Consider the following 18,843-nt stretch of genomic DNA (forward strand, 5'->3'; position numbering starts at 1 on the left):
CTGAGACCACTTACATTTTGTTTAACTGAATTTTCTGGGGCAGGGTGTTTAGTATGTTTTCCAGGCACTTCAGAGCAGTAGGTGTTACTGCATATATAGTGCCTTAACACTTCTATTGAGACTCATTAGTAAGTAAAATACTGTTGCATTCCTTGGTCCACAAAACAGTGACCACACATAGCCCTCACACAAATATCTGCAGTGTACCAGAAGGAAATTTCACTTTGCGTTTGCCATAGAAGTCCCTGAGCCCTTCTTCTGAAAGCTGCACCACTCGTCTTCTGAACCTGTGTGACACAGGGATCTCCAGGGAGATTTTTTACCTGTGGCTGATGAAACAGTAACTACCTTTCGTGTCCAGTTGTCCATTTAACATTGAGTGGCCAGTCAATTAGGTTATATGAAGGACCACTGCAGAAGCTCATGACCCTGACTGGAAGCTAGGAGCAACTCGGTGCTCTGACAATGATTATTTACCATTTTCCCATGTTACATGCTGTATTTGGTCATGTTCAGTAACTCTGTAGTAATCAGACAAGATGGAACGGCGGCTTGTCAGCTGATTTAATTAAAACCACATTGCTTTTTTTTTTTATTGCCTCTCACACATCATTAATATTCTGTCTAAGACGTGCCTGCAATCTAAAGATTAGAATCAGTCTCATTGTGCTCTTTCCAAGCTTGAATTCCCAGACAAAAACCTGGGAAAAAGTTTTAAAGGGACAGGTGATAGTTAGAAGCTAATTTGATTACATTGAAATGGACCAGTTGTTGGTCCAAATAAATGTTGATTAAGGGACCAGTCTTTCAGGTTGCTCTTAAATACAGTGCAGGCTCTGCTTCCATGGATATGAGTGGGAATAGAATATATTTAGGATTTCCCAGGAATCGGGTCTTTGCTCTGCAGACTTCTGCTCATTCAAATGGTTGGTTATGCAAATATATTAAAAAGACTTGACTAAATAAGACTGCACCCTTTTCAGCTTGGTTTATTATTTACATATTTAGCAACAGTGTATCGTCCCTTTCCTGGAGTGCCAGGTAAGATCCATTTCATTGTGACAGTATATCAGCCAGCATATGCACTCAGTTTACAATCAGATTACAAGGAAAAAATAATCTAGCATTTAAAATTCTATACAGCAGTTTATTTAAACAGCAATTAACTTTCATCAACGGTATGTGCATTTTTGTTTTCTTTAAGAAACGCTGCCATTCTCAATCACAGCTGCAGCCCTCCTGCAGCACCCTGTTACTCAGTGACTTGAACTGAGCTTTATGGATATTTCACAGCCAATTACCATACAGGTTTCTTATGTTAAAATTAAGGCAACTGGAGTCAACAACCACTGCTGAATGAAGGTAAAAGCTTGAGAACATTTTGCATAACAGTCAGCAGTGTAGCTGATAGCTATTACAGTGTTCTTGTGCAGTAAGCCTACGCAGATACTATCTCTCTCGCCTGTCTGTTCCAACATGCATCTCATCTCATTTGCAACCCTTTGCTTTAATTAGATGAAGTCTTTGCTTCAGTCTTTCATATGTCAACCAGCTTGTGTACACTTCTATATTTTTAATCAGTAGCCTGTTGTCTTTACTTTGTCATTCGCACTAGCATATAAATCTGCCCTTCTTATGATCCTCACTGCTTGGTAGAAGTCAAAACATGCTGTTTAATTTTCCTGTTCACTGATTTCCATTTGTTTCATGTTCAAATACTGGCTCTTTTCCCCCTTTTGGGCATGCTGTGAGCATTAAACTTAGTGATTAAATGCCAAAAAAACAGTCCTTTTCCCCTTCCACGCCCACAAATGGGTCATCCTAACCCTTGTTTGTATGCTTACCTCCACAGCATGCCCTGTGTGTGTGCAGACAGCCAAAATGGGGCTAGCTGCATGGGACCACCATAGGCTGGCAGAGGTTAGCTAACAATGGCTAATGAAACAGGTGCAAAACTTATGTGCTCTCCTAGGGTCATGACTAGCTTCCTGCTGCTTCTCATTCTTTAATTTAATCTACGACAGTAGAATATGTCATTTCACCCACGACACAGCTGAATCCTGAGACACCAAGACTTAAAAATAACCGGATGTAGAGGAATGAGAGGGTGGCATGTGGCTGTCCTCCGGCTTTCAGCTTTTCTGATCGGCTGGGCGGGAATCTGAGGTTGTCTGTAGCTGTCTGACAGGTGGGGTGGCTGGCCCTGACATCTGTGCTTGTGGCTGATCCCCAAACTGAGCCTGGATGTCATCTTGCTTCTGGTCCATCTGCATGACCTGTTAAGGTCAGAAAGCAGACGAGCTGTCAAATGGCTGCACATGCTTCTGATGAGAGGCACGCACTGGCCAAAAGCTCTGAGAGGATAAAGCCTGACAGGGAGTGCTGGCATCTGAGAACCACCAGTTCCTCTGAGAGCCTAGCCTGTTGCTTTAGAAAGGTTGAATGACACTACTAAGTCACAGGGAAGGGTGAAAAGCCATGTGAAGTGGCAGTAGGACAGGAGGACATTGGTGGTCCGAGCACTTGACTGCTTGTCAGCCATTTTGTCTCTCAGCCTTTTCCCAGGGCTGCCAACTTCTCTCAGTGATGATGTATCCTGCAAATATCTGCCCTGAAACTCTCTTTCACTCTTTGGTTTATTGTGAGTGTTTTTTCCCACTACCTCTCCCAATGCTTCACCACCCTTAGTGGTAAGGCATCATGCTTTCCATTACTGTCTTGGGAAACGAAACAGCTCCCCTCCCTTCACACTGTAAATAGATGCCTCTGTGATACATGTTACAGTCAGAGATCCTACCAGATATGGTATTTATTCCCATGCATTGTTAGGAGGGTAGTCTACTAAAAACCACATAATAATACCAATGACTTCATTAAAAAAAAGAACAACCGTTCTATAGGAAGCTTGACATGCTAATCCCTCCTCCCATTTCTTTGCTTTCCAGCTAAAATTTCTCAGGCATAGTCCCTAAGCAGAGGTGTCTTTCCTAGTTACTATTATTTTTAAGCAGGGAAAGGCAAATCTGTCTTTTTAAAGGGATGCTGCTCTCATACTTTCTACCGCTTTTTGAAATCCTGGCCTTTATCTAGGAGCCCCAGACAAGCATTATCCCGTTGTGCTGGTAGGGCTTGCCTTCACCGCAAATGGCATCCTGCTGACCTTAGTATCAGCCAGTGGGAGAGGCTGGGGGCTGTTGACTGCTCTAGTTTGCTCTAAAAGCAAAACTGTGGCCAGCATCCTGTAAGCAACTGGGATCACTTCTAAGGATGCTTGAATACAGTGCAGCTTTGTGTAACAGATGAGCCCAAGAAAAATGGGCATTTTGAAGAACATTGGATGGTTCACTTTACAGTTATCTGCTGTGAAACCCTGAGCCTCTGAAACCTGTGATCTGTCCCAGTGGGTCTAATAAACTTTGATAGCAAACCTTTTAAAGTGATATCAGATCTAAACTTAGCTTTCATTAAAAAGGGAGAAAGAGAAAATAAGAGAGAGAGAAGGATTCCAGCCTTTTTCTGTGCAAAGATAACTTTGGAATTAACTATTGGCAGCATGGACTGAAAGTTTAGCAGGCTGAGATTGCTTTAAAAACCAAGGCAAAGAAAATTACCTTATCCGCTTTCCCCTCCTCTGCCTTTTCTCACTCCAAGTGTCTGTTCCCCTAAGGGCCCCTCAAACCTCAAGGTACCAGGAGCTTGTTCAAGTTACATCATTTTGGCAACCACTATTCTCTCCTATATACAACCTGCTGGGGGAAGGAGGAGTGGAGTATCTCTCCTACCTCATAAAGGGCGAGATGCGCTCGTCTCTCTTTGATTTGTATTTTCATATTAGAAAACAGGACTATTTCCTAGTAGAAAAGTCCCTCTCCCTGTCTCTTCTTTGGTGTGGGTGCAGGTTATCTGAGGCAGTATTTTCAAGGAGCAAGGAGGGAGTATTTAGGGTATGGGTTATATAGTATAACCCTTCAGTACGATTTCTGCCTGAGTGCTTTCAGGTGCATGACTGGCACTGCCTGAGCAGTGGCCAGGTTGGGCAAGGAAAGGTGTGTGGGCATGGGAGGATGGGGGCTGCTCACTGCAATTCTCCCCCCAGGTGCAGAGCGGTTGGTGCCAAGCCTGGCTTGGGATGAGTCACTGTTGAACAGCAACTCAAGTAGATGTTGACACTCTTTGGTTGAGGGGAGGAGACCCCAGCAGAGGCTGTGTCCAGCAGAGGTGCAGCCACCTCCCGGGCAGCCTGACCCCACACTGCCAGTAGCATCTCTAGCTTTTCCTGTATCTAATGAGCTGCTAAGAGAGGGTGGGCGATGCTGCTGTGGCTGGTTCTCTCTCTGGTGTGGTCATCAAGAGAAGCACTGACAGTGTTCTCATCTTGGGCACAGCAGCTACATATTCGGCTCAGCATTAAATTGGTTGGAAGTCTGGTAGTCACTAGTGGTTTAAGGGTTAAGCAGCATGGAATTAATTTAAAAACCACAGCCTTTATTTTCTCCTCCATTGTTGAAAAGCCTGTTTGTCTGATGCTGGTAATGACTCAACAGAATCTTTCTTAAGCAGAAATGTTGCGCAGAGCAGAAGCTAAAGCAGAACTAATACATTACAGTAGGGTAAAAAGAGGTGTAGGCAGGGAAATGGGATCAGACAGATAAAAGATCTTTTGGAGCTTTCTTTTGTGAGGCTTTGTTGATTTTGATCTGCACACTTGATCTTAGATAAGCTATGCCTGCATATTTGGTATCATTTAAACTTGCTGTATTTCTCTGTATTTTGCCAACTCAGTGAAAGAATGTGATGGGGAATAATTTTATGTACTTTTCTTTCCAGGAGAGAAGGAGGGTAGAGAATGTAAATATTCATTTGTAGGGAGGGAAAAAAACCAAATTCATCCATAGGGGAGCAGATTACACTACATTTCTGTCACACCTTCCACACAAGGATAGGCAAATATTTCCTGAACATTAACAAAGCTGCTTAGTTTTCCTGTATCAACCACATACATGGGAGGGCTTTAATGGTCATTTTTGAGACTAGAAGGAGGACCCTGCAAAATTAAGCAACCCTAAGATGTGGTCAGTGGCAGATCTCTTCTAATACTTAGTTTTGTATTTTATACACAGGATCACACCACCACTTTCTGGCTTCAGATACTCTAAAATACGCATTACTTTGAACAAGCAACTAGGCTGGCAAAACTTTAGTCAGAAAGACAAATTCATAAGTACCTTGTCGAATTGGAGCCTATTAAAAAGGGGCCAAATCTGGAGGCTGGTTAATGGTGATTAAGGAGTGACAAAAGGAGAGCTGTGGACACTTCAAGGCTTGACTGAAGTCAGTAGGATGACTTGCAGGGTTAGAAGACTTTTCACATGGGTGGAGGCTTTTCACAAGAAAGTCCTGGGTTTAGGTTTCTCCAAAACCACCTAGCAGCTATTATTTTCCTTAAGCCCAAACGGAACGAGTTGCCAGTTTTGAGTAACACACCCAGGCAAGCGAGTGGACAAAGAGTTAAATTGTGCAATTTGTTTTTGGGCTGAGTAAAGTGAGAAGCCACACGGGGCTGGCCAAAGAGTTTCCAGAGAGATGTGATATGCCCCTCACAGGCTCGGTGGAGACAGGTGAGTTTGGCAGCTGTCCATGGGCAAATGGCAACAAACCTTCTGTTCTCCCACATCACAAAAGTGCTCCAGAGACTATCTATAAAATTGTTAAAATGCTTTTATATCCTTTCAACTGCCCAGTAGAAAGGAGACTTGCAAAAGCAGTTTAAAATTTTACACTGTTGTTATTGGGGCTATGAGGTGAGCTGAAGGAGTGTTGAAATGTGTATTTATTTTAACATCCTCCCGTGAAAAGGGGCTGGACTGTGTGGTGACATGCAGGACTGGTAGACAAAGAAAATGTAGGGGAACTGGGTCAGTCAACCTGTTGGACGCAGGGTGTCTCTGCCCTTCACCTTGAGCACCAGCCAGGTTGGCTTTCAATACATATGTGCTCTTTGAGGTTGCTTTTGAGCCTCTGTTCGTGAAAGCTGGTGTTTCAACCCTTTATCCAAATACCCCATTTTACCCCGGTGGGCTCCTGCTGCAGAAATGCCTTGTGGAGAGGGGACCCTAGGAATGGCAGCAGCATGGAGAAGGGGGGCTGTATTGTGCTGGGGATTTGACACATGCTGGACAGATTCCTAACTCCCCTGAGAATTTTTTCCTGACATGTTTTGCACACACACACCATAAACAAAATGCATGTGTGGAAAACTCAGTTGGAGTAGCAAGATGGTCTCCCCCAAATGCTCTCACTGTAAGCCAGAAAAATCCCTACCCCCAGGTTGTGCCTGTCTTTTTAATATGATTTCTGGAGGCTGGGAAAGCCAGTATCAATTATGTGCACAACAGACTGACTTGAACTACTTCCAGAGGTGTAGCAGAAGGGGAAGATGGTCTGCTGGAGCACTGAAGTAGATCTGTAAACCCACAAACATGCTTATATGTTGCTAAGTAGGTGGAGCTTTGTATCAAAAGCTAAGCCCTGTAAATGAAATAAAGTTGCCTCCTTAAGGCTCTGCTCTCTCCCTGCTTGCAACAGTCCTGCATGAACTGATCAAAATGGCTGAGCTGTACAGCCTTCGTGTGGTTGTCTGCAACGTGTCTGGGCTGCTGGTACTGGGGATGTGGCACGAAATGGAGGAGGGAGAGAAGACAGCCCAATTTGTGTTACCGATCAAAACATCATGCAGCAACAGCAAGTTCTGCTTTTGGTGAAGCTGGATTGACTTTGGCTTCCTGATTGCCTCACTCAAGTGTGGAAAACAATGATGCTGTGCCCACAGGACAGCCCCAGGTGTCATGGCAGGGGTGGAGGACTGGAAGAGCCACTGCCTTGTTGAGCCCCATCCCCTGCTATTGCAGCCACCGTACTATGGATGCTTTGGTTCCAGAAGCCCCACAAGTCATCCAGGCTTCCTCTCCCCAACATGCAGCTCTCATCCCACAACAAACTACAAACCTAAGCATGGACAACCAAGAGCCACCAAAGCACAGTGGGCCACAAGAGGCAAGCAAGGGCATTCCAAGGGTGTCTGCAAGGTATTATGTGATATTTTCCAGCTGCCACTGTACAGTGAATCACATCTGGGGCCAGAGCTGCTGTGGCCAGCTGCCCCAGTGCATGCAAACACAACATCCCAGTTCAGGGTTTCCAAACCACCACGGCCCCCAGCTCAGCCTCTGAACACCTCTTCTCTAGCAGTGGCCCACCTCTGAGCTCACAGGCTTAGCACCACCTAGACATGACGCCCCAGACCCTACCATTTCCTCTGTTTCCAGCTTTTGCTGCAGCTTCTGGCTCTAAAGTTATGGTTTGAGAGACCTATAACAATTTGTTGTCATTTAGACAATCATTCTATCACCCGATGACCCCTCCCCACCTGGGAAAGGGAAATCGGGAAAAACAAGGAAACCCACGAGCTGAAGTATAAACAGATTTAATAGAATAAGGTTAGAGAATTAACATTAACAGCACTAAAGATCTGATATTGATCCCGACACCAATACAGAATATGCAAAGATTATACTCAGCCAATTCTATCAGTAGGAAGCTGTGCACTCCCAGCAGTGGAAGCAAATGTGGGACACTGCGAACGCTACGGCTTCAGGAGGAAGGGAAGGCCTCAGGGCTCCAGCACCAGGGCACGAAGTTCTCAGGATGGCAGCCATCAAGGGAGAGAGAGAACTTCGCAGCAAACTTTCTAATTTATAATGAATGTGACGTTGATGGTATGAAATAATCCTGTTGACCAGCTTGGGTCAAGTGCCCGGGTCTCGCTCCTCCTCATCCCTGCACCTGGCTAGCTCGAAAACACAGAGACCTTGAGACCCACACACCGTAGCTGGCTGTAAAGTAAATATTTTCACAAATTCAGACACTGGAGTCTTCTAAAAGTGCAGTTTTCCCAAGTATTAGAAGAGAAATTAGTCCTGTATCTCTCAAACGAGGACAGAAGTTAGCTAACATGAAGCAGGATCCACTCGCTGGAGCTCTGACTTAGAAACGCTTGATTTGAGGGTTCTAACACCAACTGCTTCTAAAAGCGTTGTCTGATGGGTAGTTTATTTTGTATGGAGAGAAGAGTGTATGTGAACATGCCTGCCATGAGCTATTCTACCTCCATGTGCTTATTAGTAAGTATCACAGCATGTTAGCTGTGATAGGTCACCTAAGGTCTAGTTCATAAGAGAAAATGGTATTAATTTATTAAATCAGATATGATTTACTTGAACTAGTGCAATCCATTTTATGGATGCTTCCATTTCTGACTCGCATAACGTATTGATTTAGCTTAAGCTCATTATCCAGAAATTCGTGCCATTTTCTCACGTAGACCAGGTCTGTCACAAGATTTTTCTTTTCGTACCAGATGGTGGACTGATTTGATTGGATCCTATAAAGTCTATGTTTAGCTTTATGTGCACATCTGGTCTTGTAGCTTCTCTCTGCCTACAGTTACACCCAATTATTCAAACATACTAATTGCCTATCATATGGTTTGAAGTCTGAATTGTTTATTTTAGGAATCAGTTTATTTTTTAGCATGTCCCTGTGTGGATTTATTGCTTTCCAGAGACTGCTGATTCAGGGAAGCAAAATCTTTCCTCTACAGCACTGCATGCAAAACTGCCTCCCTCTCACCTTGCTTGTCCCCTGTTAGAGAAATTTCACTGAGGTCACTGAAGCATTTTTTTTCTTTTTCTTTTTGTCATAGTCAGACAACATAAATGTTGATGTAGTCTGTTCTTAGCTGTCTGTGAGGAAGCAAATGGCCATGCCACCCATAAAGACCACAACTAGCTTGGGGAGATTTCTCTTGTGCAAGGTGCAGTTCTAGTGCAGCCTCTGTGAGCCTAGTCCAACCAACTGCTTATGTATGTGTTAGCTTGAAGCATGTGAAGAGTCTTGCTGAGTTCACCAAATATTTAAGTGCTTTGCTGGACTGGAGCCAGAATGGTCAACTGTTTGCAAGACGATACCTTTAGGATAAGCTTTTGCTGTTTCCTAACAGTACTCGTACACACATATGCACAGAAACATATCCACACCACAATTTTTTAAGTCTCTGAGGAATAATAATTGGCATCTATCATGAAATGACTTTAACATTCATATTAGCAGAGAACTAGCAGCTTGTCTCTCCCCTTAAAACAAAAACAACAACAACAAGCAGGCTTTGATGAACAGGCTCCCATTAACTGACTGTTTTGGGGATGAGTTGTAACAGATTTGGAATTGGCCCGATTCCTAAAAACGATGCTGTATCCCAAAGCGAAGTTGCCAGGTGGCACATACACAGGGAAACATCTCACTGTGGTATGTCAAAGTCTCATAGCCAACTGCCAGCACTCCCTGCCCCAACACTGAGCTGTGCAGCTTCTTGCTTTGTTCTGCTGAGAGTGCAAATAGCGCAGAAAAACCAGCTTCAGTCAATGGGAGCTTTTGCCACTAACCTCAGGGTTAGGGTAAACAGGTACATGAGTGGAAGCTACGCAAAGCGTACTTCTATGACAACCTGTTGTTCTGGCAGACCCAATTCTTCATGAACACCAAAAAATACATAAACCACTTTGACTTGTTCAGTACACCCCTTAGCAGATACCGGTTGTTTATTTTCATTCCATGAAACTTATCTAGATAAGTCCACAGTTTTCCAGGCCTCCCTTCCTTTATCCCAAACATCCCCACCCATTCTTAGGTCAGGTGTTGTAACCTTTGGTGGCCTAGAACATAGTAATCTTTATTTGAAGTATAGCTTCATTTGTTTTGGTTTCCATCTTCCTTTCCTGTTTAAATGAAAACACAAAGGTCTATCCCTCTGCTCTTTGTTCCTGGGGTATTTCCTGTTGGTACCCTTTTAGTGAGTATTATATTTTTATATTTCCTATGCCACAGTTGCGCTGACGAACCTCTGCAGTAAGACCTGTGTCTATGGTTGCCGCTTCTGGTGTAAGATGCCATTTGCTTAATTGCTAAAGCAACTCTCAAGAGTTCAGCCCTGGATTTCTAAAGCAGGCCCGGTCAGCACACAAATTATGTTAGCAGTGTTAGTGCTGCAGGGAAGGTGTGATTTTTTTTTTTTAAATGAATCCGGCTTCCTAAGTAAATGAGGTTTAGCTGATGATGTATCTCTATATATGTTGCCACAGCAGCTTTGGAGTAAGTTGGCCAGCTTCGGACACGTTTGCCAGAGAGACAGAGCCCTTACAGATAAAAAGTTTGGACAGATTTCTGAAAGTCTGGCAGTAGTGCAGAAGTCAGCCATCCAAATTAATGCCTCATCAAAGGAAGGACAGAAGAGGAAGGTGAACTGTATTATTAGACCCCAGAGAATCCACACAGGATGCCCTGACCACAGGAAAAGCTTTATTCAGCTCTTGCCCCTTATTAGCCTTGGATAATCAACCACAAAATACAGAGCCACAGGAAACCAAGCAGCATAATTTCTACTGCTCCCAGAAGTACTTGTTTCTAGCTGAAGAAATTCAAGTGGTGTCACTCTCTGAGTGTACACAACGTTAACTTTCCACAGCTGCCATTATGCAGAACTTGGCTGCTGGGTGTGCTGTAACTACTGAGAGAGTTTGTCTCATTTTAGCTATAGGCACATGCACCTGTGTGTCTGTTTACAGCCAGCGCTTTAAAATATTTGGTTTTTTTCCCCTGATTTTCCCTTGGTAGGTAAATCAAACTTTGCAGGACTCTCTTTCTCTTGATTTACATACACAGATTGTTATTTTTGTTGTTGCAGAATGTTTCATTCTTCACCCTCCTCCAGACCCTACTTAGATCCTCCCTGTAATCTTGCCATCTCTCTTTGCGACATCGCTCTTCAGCCACACCCTGGATGACGCACTGCCATTCTCAGCTCATTATATTGTGTGGCTACAAGTCCTGCTGCAAAACCAGCGTGGAAAGAAACAACACACAAAAATAACAAAGCTAGTCCAGCCTCAAAGGTGGATATGCAGTTATGGTGAGTCACACCTTAATTTCACAATAAAGCAACCTTGGAACTTGCGCTCCAAGATGCTGATTAATTTAATTTTGAAATCTCTAAACAATACCGGACAGAGAGAAACAAGAAAATGAAAATGCAGCTCTGAGTATTTAATTGGTGCCAAAGGAGCACTGAGAAAGAAGTGACCTTAGCCTGTCACTATGACAAGCTCAGCATTTTAGATGGGTGTGATGAACTCAGTATTTGCGTCTCACCTAAATCTTTGAGGAGATGGTATCAAGCCTACACTCTGATTGTTTTGCCTTTACTTTTGCTTTTTTGAGCTCTATTAAATCTCCTCCATAAGAACAAAATCTAACCCCACCAGCCTCGTGGCTAGATAGGCCTGACTAGTTCCTGTAATGGGGAGGACACTTTGGGCTGTGCTGCAGCATACATACTGTGTATGACAAGGTAACATTTATATGCCTTATCACAAGTACTGATGCACAACTTCCCTCCACTGACAGTCACACTCATGCAAAGCTTCAAATTATGAGTCCATCTTTTCTTATAGGTTGGCAAGAAAGGCAAAGAGAGAGGGAGAGAGAGAGTGTTATTATTGGGAGGAGCACAGGCATTATGGTGATGGCGATCCAGATATCAAGGCATGTAGGTACTAGAAAAGTTCCAGGCAGTCCTTGTAGGACTAGGCCAGGACTTCATAAACCCAAGCTCCAGTCTACTCCCCAGCACAGCCTTATTGCATTGAGGACAAATCACTTTCTAGATGAACCTCATCAATATTTTTTAACAACATGGATCAAATAACCTGCCATTTCACATCTTTCTGACATGAAATCACATGAAATTGGGTAGGTTTGGGTCTTAGTACAAACCAGAAAACATTAGAAATTAGAAGAGTAATCTAAAATCTGGACTGAAATGTTGACTGTAGGAAGGAAGAAAGTTGTAATGGAAAAAAGATCAGTCCCTGATGGAAGAGGACAGGCAGAGAGAAGATGCTCCTTTGTCTTTCCTACTGTTGGCTCTTTGAGGATTGAAATGGACATGGCAGATCAAGGCTGGAAGTGTGGCACGGTGGTCATGCCAGGAACAAAAAAATTAATCGGGAAGCAAAAGGATGATTGTCTAGGGACCAGAGGGTGTCACTGGGAGGCCACCATCCGGGCTTCCCTTCTCAGCTCTGCAAAAGAATCATCATACCATTTTAGCCAAACCCTGTAGCAAAACTAAGGGCTGGTCTGTGTGCAGATTTGTGCTGATGTCAGAAAACCAAGCCTACAACATGCTTTCTGTTGTTCCAGGGGAACCTACACTTGGACGCTCATTTTGATGTGCCCCATTTTAGTGAATGCGATGAAGTAAAGCTTGGTAGGAGAGATAAGAGTCAACAGTACTATGCACTGTTGAAAAGGGTGAATGAAAACTGCCTTTATTTCTTCTCTACTCTGCGTGGGACAAGTCTCTAGGGTCACCTTTATGTAACAAGTTGACTGAAACTCTCACACCCTTTGAAGGATACCACAAGCCTTGCTTAACACATGCAACGCAATTTGAGGAAGAAGCTCCAGAAGCACAATGTAGTGTTATGTATTTAAATCGTGAGGATTACAAAACACTACTGTTTTCTCATTAAAACACAGAAACCCAAAGCAAGTAAAATGTTATCAGGCGATGCTGACTGAGGGTGTAGCAATTCTTGATTCTTACTGATTCAGATATGCTTTGCTTAACCCTTTGGTTTTAGCCTGCCTGGCTTATCTGTCATTTGATGGATTTTGCTAGCTTGCTTGTGTATACCAGGCCTGATTAACAACACTGCCACACACATATTTTTAATGAATTCTTGAAAAAGTCATGGTGAGTGGACTCTGGACTGTCTCTTCTGGTTTTGCAGCCGCAGTGACCTGATGTTGAGGGTCAGTGTCTGTCTGTCTGTTCAGTCACATGAAGCCACAGCATTCAGTCCCAGATCAGCAGAAGCCACAGGCACAAACTGTGCAGGAAAAGCAACTACACAGCAAGAAACAGTTCATGACTTAAGCTGAGGTTGCTCAGCACCTGCAAGGGTCTGAGCAATACATGGGGTGTGACAGCATAAATCAGTGTATAAACTGGCTATAGCTACAGTAACTGTGAATGCAGAACATCAGAAGAGATTTCAGGGAGAATGAATTTGACTGGATTTGTTCTTTTTCTCCTTCTCAAGCTAGAGGGTTAATTGAATAATATGTTCTGCAGCTAAAGAGATGTCCACGGGCATTTAAAACACCAACCGAGTATAGGAGACTGAGTAAAGCAGGTTTTCCAAATCCAAAATCTCAATGGTGGACATTTTCCATTTCTTTTGTGCTTGAAAAATAACAGAGAATTTTGAAAAATCAGCATGGCTACATCCCCAGGGGAGACTGAAATAAAGCATTAATTAAAGTAAAGAGAGGGAGGTGTCTTATTTGAACTCTGCTGAGCTAGATGGATTACCTATGAAAGCTGGCATTGACAGGACAGCCGTATGAAGAAGCCTGTGGCAGAAGTACCTGTGTCTTATAAAAACAACAGGAGACAGGGCGGGAGACACAAAGCCATAATTGCCAGATAGATTTCTTCCTCATGAGGCACATGCTAAGTCAGCAGAAACCTGCTTCAGTTTTCCGTTGCAAGGCACTACACTGTTAATTAAGGAAAAAAAGTCAGTTAGACTCACTATCACTTTTAACGCTCTTTAGCCTTATACTGCAGGGAATACTGCTGGAGAGAAGAATATTATAGGTCTTGCGCGCAGAAACAATAATTTTTCTCTTGCATGTCTCTTCTTTTTCATATATCATTGCAGAGAAGAAGCACAGCAATAAAAAGGGACATGTATTAACATGAACAGTGAGGTGTAGGAATATGAGAATGACCTGGTGAGATTTCACTGTCCCAGCATTTAGTAAAATAATTTAAACCGGTGCTGCAGTTTAATTAAGATTTTGGGTTACCAGCTTTTTTTGATGTTATGGAGGTAGAACGGGGAAGCCATGGAGGTCTTTACGCAACTTTCTGCTGTGGGGGAAAACAGATTTTTTTCAGGTCAATAAGCTAAAATTCATTAACAGAATAGGTACCTGTTGGGACTACCACAAATATAATTGCTTAGCTTCACATCTACTTGCTCTTTTATTACTTTTACTCAGCATAAGCTATGACTTTGATCTACCTCAATTTAATCTATAATATGTCTAAGCCGTATTTAAAAATGCCTGGTTTATTTGTTGTTCTGCAGTGTTTCTTGTCCCTTCAGAGCAACCTTGTTTACCTCTATATGGAACTAATTATCAGTGAGAAAGGCAATAGGATAGCTATCTTTTTGCTAATTAATACTTCAGAAAGCTTGCACTTTCATGTTGTAGTGCATATTAAAACCCCAGCTGTGATGGGGTGCTTGTCTTTCTGCATCAGTATGGTGCAAACCAAAACTGACCAACGCCATGAATCCATGGCATTGAGGCTCTGGTTTTGGCTGCCTGACCATTGTGCTTGGCTTCCTTCCCTGCATGCCCAGCCCTGAAACCAGGATGAAAGAGCCTGCTTAGTCCCTTCTGCTGATGAAAAGCACGGCCCTACCCTCCTGCCCTCCCTGTGCTATACAGGTCCACAGTCCAGCTTTGGCTGGACTCAGGAGCAAGCCCAGGAGGGCTTCCCAGCACAGCAAAGACTACTTACGTAGGAGAGATGCCTCCAGCCTGGATCCCAGGACCATGGATGCCTCCTCCTCCTCCATGCTTAAATGACTTTTTTACTGCTTGCAGGTTACACAGGAACCGGGGTCATATGTTGTGCTCCGGCTGAAGCACTGTGCACCCCATCAAAAAAGCTAGGGTTCTTTGCTCTGCTTTCCCTTATCTCTTGTATAGTCAGCCAAAACATCCATGGGTAAGGAATTTGAGTTAAGGTTTTAGTTACTGTTAGTAAGGAAGTGGATTTTCTATCCTGCAAAAAGATTAAAAATTAAAAATATCTTCCAGACCCCCAGAGCATGCCAAACCCGGGTAAAAGCAAATAATTCCTTTGCCATGAAATCTAAAATTTTTCCTTTATTATTTGCTAATACTTTGCAGAAGACAAAATCACTAAGAAATACATGCCCCCACAACTTTTCATTTTTAAATTCTTTAAAAACACTGAAATACCTCCACTCAAGTTTTCCCTTGTTTTTACTTATTGTTCCTAAAAAGTTCATAAAAATCAATATGATTTCCTGTAATACAGCAGATCCGGCAAATTTTGCCAGGGAAGAAGCGTTTCAATGTAAAAGCTCCTGCTAGCTCTAGTTCAAATACTTGTGACTTAGGATTTGCCAAAAATGCACCTGATCTTGCACAGACAGACAGTGCGGGAGCCCCAGGAGCCAGATTCGCTTGCACAGCCTAGGGAGAAGTCTGGTAGACCTGCAAGCCAGCAGCCAGGAGGTCTTTACTCCCCTTGAGATGTTGGATGCTCTGCTAGGGGCACCAGGCCATAGCTGGCACTGTGCCAAGCCCTATAATGGGCAGGTTCATTTTGGCACTGTCCTCCTCTCCTGGTGATGGGGGCAGATGTCCGCACGTCCTCCCTCCTGGCCAGAGCAGCTGACGTGTTGCACTACCTGCCTGCTGCTCTTTATCACGGGCAGGGAGTGGAAGTGGCTTCATTCAAAATACTTTTTTACAATGCATTTATTGGCAGTCAGTCAGCTATTTAAAATGCTCTCCTATACCCTGCTAGCCCCAGGTGGGGGCCTGTGTACATCCCCTCGGTACTGGGCTTCTCCCAGTCTGGGGAGGCTATTATTTTCCCTGCCTCTCTGATTTTTCTGGTGCATGGTGTCACCCCACCCCACTTACTGCCCTTGGGCTGTTTGGCCACATAAGCATCATCACTATTTTGGGGATGGTGCCCTTCACCTCTATCCCCAGCCCTTACAAGAGGCAGGGGTAACAGGGAAGGCTTCATCCGTGCTGCCAAACAAAATGCCATGCCACCCCCTACCCCGATGGCCTCTCCTGGGGACTTGGGCGAGCAAGGCAAAGGATTACTCAGCTGAAGGCGGTTGCGGTGCTACGCCCTGGGCAAAGCAAATGCCTTGGTACTGGATTTCAGACATGGTTCTGTTTACCTGCAGCATTTGGGCACCGCCAGCTAATGCGGCAATCTGAAATATGATTTTAGAGCTGGCAGTGGGACTCGTAAGTGGATCTGCATGGGCAGTTGGGGAAGATTAAATCCTCTTGTCAGTCACAGGGCAGCATGGTGTGGCAATTAGTATGTTAAGCAGAGCTGAGAGAGACTTCTGTAATGAAACCAAAAACTTGGCTGGCCCCCAAAATCTGCAAAGGTTCAAGAACCTTTCAGTAAACCTGGATTGAGCCTTGGCAGATTTATACTTTCAAGGAGGAACCATTAAAAACACCCTGGTCTGTGCACAATTTTGAGCCCAGACCCAGCCACACTTGGCTCTTTGGGAGTTTTGCTTTGGGTTTTTTGCATACAAATCAAAAACACAATGTAGACTCAGCAGGGAGGAACCGATGCAAACCAAAACTGCTGAGTTTTGCAGAGCTCTAATTATAATCTCTTCACAGTCCTGGTTTTATTTATTGTTGTTTGTACTGTGGTAGCAGCACGGGGCTCCAACCGGCTTCGGGGCCGCGCTGTGGTAGGTGTTGTAAAGGCAGGAGAAGGAGGCAGGATTCCCGGCCTGAAGAGTTTATATTCTAAATAAACAAAATAGATAAAGAATGAGGGAAAGACATAAAACAAGTAAGCAAAGTAATTAGGGGGTGTTGGCAAGACAACTGCTTTTTCTTAGCATCTCTCTCACCCACACATAAGATCATGTCTATTTACCCTGTAAACTCTATGGGGTCAGGGCCACATTTTCCAAAATGGAGAGGGAGATGAGATGCCAGAAATAAGTGGAGAAATGGAGGTGCTGGGGGACAGCAACAACATCAGCTGCCCGCAGGGTGGCCCTGCCAGATTTCAGCAGGGAGGGCGGGAAGCAGGAGGCAGGCGATGGGGACAGCAGCAGGGGGACAGAGGAGACAGACAGCCCTTCCTAGCATGAGTCAGGTCAGAAACAATCTGGGACGAGTCACCAGACTGCTCCATGCTGCAGTTTTCTCTAGGGTTGAGCAGGGCTAAAAATATTTCCCTATATGGCATAATTCTTCCTCGATATAAACTGCTTTGAGATACTCAGGTGAAAGGTGCTGGAGGAATGCAAAGATTTATTTTTCATAAACCTCCTCACATAGTCTTTCCACTGCCAAGTCAAGGCCTGAAGCCAGGAATTTTAGAGGTGCATATGTCTCTCTCACTATATATATATATGAATATAAAAATGTATTTTTTAGAAACGAAGCCTTAAGTTAGATTTCCTTAATCTATATATAGGAACTTAAATGAATGGCCAGATTTAAAATCAGGACACTTATTTCTTTAAAACTGGTTTCAGGAATCTATCTATAAGTTCTTACTTGAAAATGTTTAGCCACAAGTTAGCTGGAAATTTCATATCTTAAAAGAAGTTTCTAATGTCTGGGTTGGGTTCTTTTTTTTTTTTCCTTTTAGGATTTAGGTGAAGGTTTGGGCCAGTTATTTTATCCCAATTATTCACCATTCTGCAACTATTAATTAAAACAAACAGCTCTCTGAAGCTATTTCTCACAATGGAGAAGATTTATATCTTGAAACTGAAGCATGTTTTCTCACTGTGTCTATTTTCTACACTGCGTAAACATCCAAGTTTGTTATTGCAGCAATCACCAGTGTGAGCTCTCAGAGCTCAGAGCCCTCAGAGCTCATTGCCAGGCTTGTAATAGTTATTGTTTGTTAAGCCCCAGCTCCTGGAGTGAAGTGATGAGATGAGAACCTCGGCTTGCAATTAAAAAATGATGTAACTTTGCGCTGGACCACAGGGCTGGTGAGAGAAATGGGAAAACATCAGCAGAATGTATAGTCAAGGGTACAAACATCAGAAAGGTGGGCAAAAAAGAAAACCCCACATGTATTATTATTTTTAAAGCCTAAGGACTCTTAAGCCAACCTCTCCCACATAATTTGGAAGGGGGGGCTGACTCACGGCTTCTGACTGCCAAAACATGGCTGTGGTGGGGGTTACTCATTGCCTTATAGCTGCGCAGTGGTTTCTCACCAAGGGGATGCTCACCCCTCTGCTGAGTTGCGTGTGTTTGGTGTCACCGGGTGTTGGGCTTCTGCCACTTTTTTCTTTTCCTTTTTTCCTTTTTTCCTTTTTTCCTTTTTTCCTTTTTTCCTTTTTTCCTTTTTTCCTTTTAAAACAACCTTGCTGAGGCATTAATTTATGAAAATATCCTGTGCAAGGAATTACGTGGCCTTGGCAAATAGAGACAATAGGTCAATTCCTGAGCCTCCCAAATTTGACAGGATCCCTTTAGCTTTCAAAAAGAGAAGAAAAGCAGAACTATTAAAAAGTCTCAGCTTCCAAACAGTCAGTAAGTCTATAAGAATGTAAAGCAAATGTAAACATTATATGATGAAATGCATTTTTTAGAAAGCCCTCTTTTCTCAGCAGTTAGATGGGCTCTATATACAATGGGAAGATTCATTCCTGAAGGTAGCTCCAGTGTATGAAACAAACCCCTACATATTACAGTCTAAAATATCAATTTTACATGAAACAGCAACTGAGGCATTGCCTTTACCTTGGGAAAAGTGCATTCAGCCTCCTGATTTATGATGGCTGTACTTCTCCCTCCTCCACTCCCCGCCTTGCTGTGCCCACAAACCCTCTAGGGAGAGGAGAAAAATACGTTTGCAGTGAAGGAACC

At 43.5% G+C, this 18,843-nt stretch overlaps 1 pseudogene across 1 annotated transcript in view; it reads right to left on the reverse strand.

Annotated features, from left to right (window-relative positions):
• Nucleotides 1-2,132: 2,132 nt before the first annotated feature.
• LOC309670752 (potassium voltage-gated channel subfamily KQT member 1-like) overlaps nt 2,133-18,843 on the reverse strand; it is a 438,140-nt pseudogene continuing 421,429 nt past the window's right edge. The window contains exon 7 of the transcript in view: nt 2,133-2,276. The product of the transcript in view is annotated as a potassium voltage-gated channel subfamily KQT member 1-like (transcript). The remainder of the gene's footprint in view (nt 2,277-18,843) is intronic.

This window comes from Vanellus vanellus, assembly GCF_965231255.1.
Source record: "Vanellus vanellus genome assembly, chromosome: 1".
Lineage (NCBI taxonomy): Eukaryota > Metazoa > Chordata > Aves > Charadriiformes > Charadriidae > Vanellus > Vanellus vanellus.